We start from the raw sequence: 2,500 nt of genomic DNA on the forward strand, positions 1-2,500 counted from the left end.
TACTTGTTGACTATCGGTCTCGTGCCGGTATTTAGCCTTAGATGGAGTTTACCACCCGCTTTGGGCTGCATTCCCAAGCAACCCGACTCCGGGAAGACCCGGGCCCGGCGCGCCGGGGGCCGCTACCGGCCTCACACCGTCCACGGGCTGGGCCTCGATCAGAAGGACTTGGGCCCCCCACGAGCGGCGCCGGGGAGTGGGTCTTCCGTACGCCACATGTCCCGCGCCCCACCGCGGGGCGGGGATTCGGCGCTGGGCTCTTCCCTGTTCACTCGCCGTTACTGAGGGAATCCTGGTTAGTTTCTTTTCCTCCGCTGACTAATATGCTTAAATTCAGCGGGTCGCCACGTCTGATCTGAGGTCGCGTCTCGGAGGGCGCGCGCGCGGCGCGGAGGAGTCCCCGCGAGGCCGGGAGAGAGAGCCACGGACGAGAGGCGAGGGGGCACGAGCCGGCGGCGGCGGCGCGGGGCCCTGCCGGGCCACGGAGGGCGGGGCGGGGGAGCCACGCGGGCGGAGGGGGGAGCCGGGGCGCGGGCGCCGCGCGGCGAGGGGGGAGGGGAGCGCGGGCGCGGCGAGCCGGCGGCCGCGGCGAGCCGGCGGGCGGCGGGACGTCGCCGGGGCGCGGCGGTCGCCCCCGACCGCCGGCCCGCGACGCCCGCGCCCGCCGCCCCGCGCGACGACGACCCGGCCCCACGCCTCCCTCTCCTCGCGCGCGACGTCCTTCCCACGGACGCGACCCTCCGCCCCCGTCGACCCCGACGCGACCCACCGCGGGCTCGGGGGGCGCAACGGCGCGGCCGCGACCCGGGGGGGGCGGAAGCGCGCAGCGGCGGGCGGCGCCGCGGCGTCCCGCGGGCCGCCGCCGGGGCACGCAGCCCCGGGGCGCGGCCCCGCGCGACTCGGCCTCGGCGCGAGCCGCCCCGACAGGGCGAAGGCCGGGGATCGCCAGCGGGGAAGGGTGAGGGGGAGGGGGAGGGGAGGGGCGGCGCGGCGCGGGACCGCGACAACACACCCCTGCTCCCCCGCCCCAAAAGCACGACCCCCCCCCGGGCGACCCCGAGGCCGCGTGCGGCGCGAGGGACCTCCCCCAGAGGGGGACCGCGGCAGTCGCCGCGGCCCTCCTCGGCGCGAGCTCTCGCCTCTCTCCCTTTTCTCGCGGGCGGGCACCGCCTCTCACGTCACACCCCCCACCCACCCCCGACCCACCGCCCGCCGGCCCCACCGCCAAGCCCGGCCCCCGGCTCCCACGCACCACACGGGCGTGGGGGCGCGGGCGGCCGGGGCCGGGCGCGGCGGAAGGGCACGGGAGGGGAGCGGGGAAGGGAGGGAGGGGGGAGGCCCGCGGAGGCGGCCACCGCGTCTGCTCTTAGGGGGACGGAGGGCCCGGCGGACCGGGCCCTGCGAGGGGAACCCCCAGCCGCGCCGCCACCAGGGGCGGCGATTGATCGCCAAGCGACGCTCAGACAGGCGTAGCCCCGGGAGGAACCCGGGGCCGCAAGTGCGTTCGAAGTGTCGATGATCAATGTGTCCTGCAATTCACATTAATTCTCGCAGCTAGCTGCGTTCTTCATCGACGCACGAGCCGAGTGATCCACCGCTAAGAGTCGTACGAGTTTTGAGCGGAGGGGAAAGCCCCCCCTCCCTGGCACGGCACATCCCCGGAGGGCGCCTCTGGCCGGCCAGCAGAGACCACGAGATCAGACCCCGAGAAGGTCGGAAGGGTCGGACGAACGACGGGGCGTCCGGCCGCCGCCCCCGCGCCCGCGCGGGCGCGGGGGTCGAGCGCGGACAACCCCACAGGCGCCCAGGGGGTTCCCACCTGCCCCGCCCCACGCCACACCGGGGACGCGGGGGAGGGGGGCGCGCACGCGCACGCGGACGCGGCCCGACGGCCACCGGGCAGGGGGCGAGCCCCCTCCCGGCGGCCGCGTGGACCGCGTGCGTGGCGCGGCGACCCCCCCCCCCGCACGCCCCACGGGGTGGCGGCGGGGCCCGAGGCGGCGGAGTCCGGGGGAGGGGACTGACCCTCTCCCCGCGGGCCCGACCGCCCCGACCCGAGGCGGACGGGCGACCCCCAAAGGGTCTTTAAACCTCCGCGCCGGGACGCGCTAGGTACCTGGACAGAGGGTGGGGGGGGGACGGGCGAGGCGGGGCGGGGTAACGAGGCCACAGGCCGCCGCCACCGCCGCCGCCGCCGCCGCCGCCCCGACGCCGATCCGCCGGCCGCGGCCGACACCGCCGGCGAGGGGCGCGAGCCCCCGACGCTGCCGGCCCGTGACGGACCAGGGCCCGGCGGGCGCCGCGGCGCGGTCCCCGCCACCGCCCGACGCCAGCCTCCCTCTCTTCTCTCCCACCCCCGGTCTCTCCCCGCCCCCAAAAGTCGCCGGGGGCGGGGCCGGCCGGACCCCTTCCGCTTCCGAGGAACACCCCCGGGAGCCACCACCTCGCCTTAGGAGAAAACACCCGGCCGGCCGGCCCCCGGCCCTCCCCACAACCGCAA

At 77.7% G+C, this 2,500-nt stretch overlaps 1 non-coding gene across 1 annotated transcript; it reads right to left on the bottom strand.

Moving 5' to 3' along the window:
- Positions 1–1,453: 1,453 nt before the first annotated feature.
- LOC140596528 (5.8S ribosomal RNA) lies at positions 1,454–1,606 on the bottom strand. The gene has a single exon (XR_011998465.1). It is a non-coding gene; the product is annotated as a 5.8S ribosomal RNA (ribosomal RNA).
- Positions 1,607–2,500: the final 894 nt, after the last annotated feature.

This window comes from Vulpes vulpes, unplaced genomic scaffold, assembly GCF_048418805.1.
Source record: "Vulpes vulpes isolate BD-2025 unplaced genomic scaffold, VulVul3 Bu000000692, whole genome shotgun sequence".
Taxonomy (NCBI): Eukaryota; Metazoa; Chordata; class Mammalia; order Carnivora; family Canidae; genus Vulpes; species Vulpes vulpes.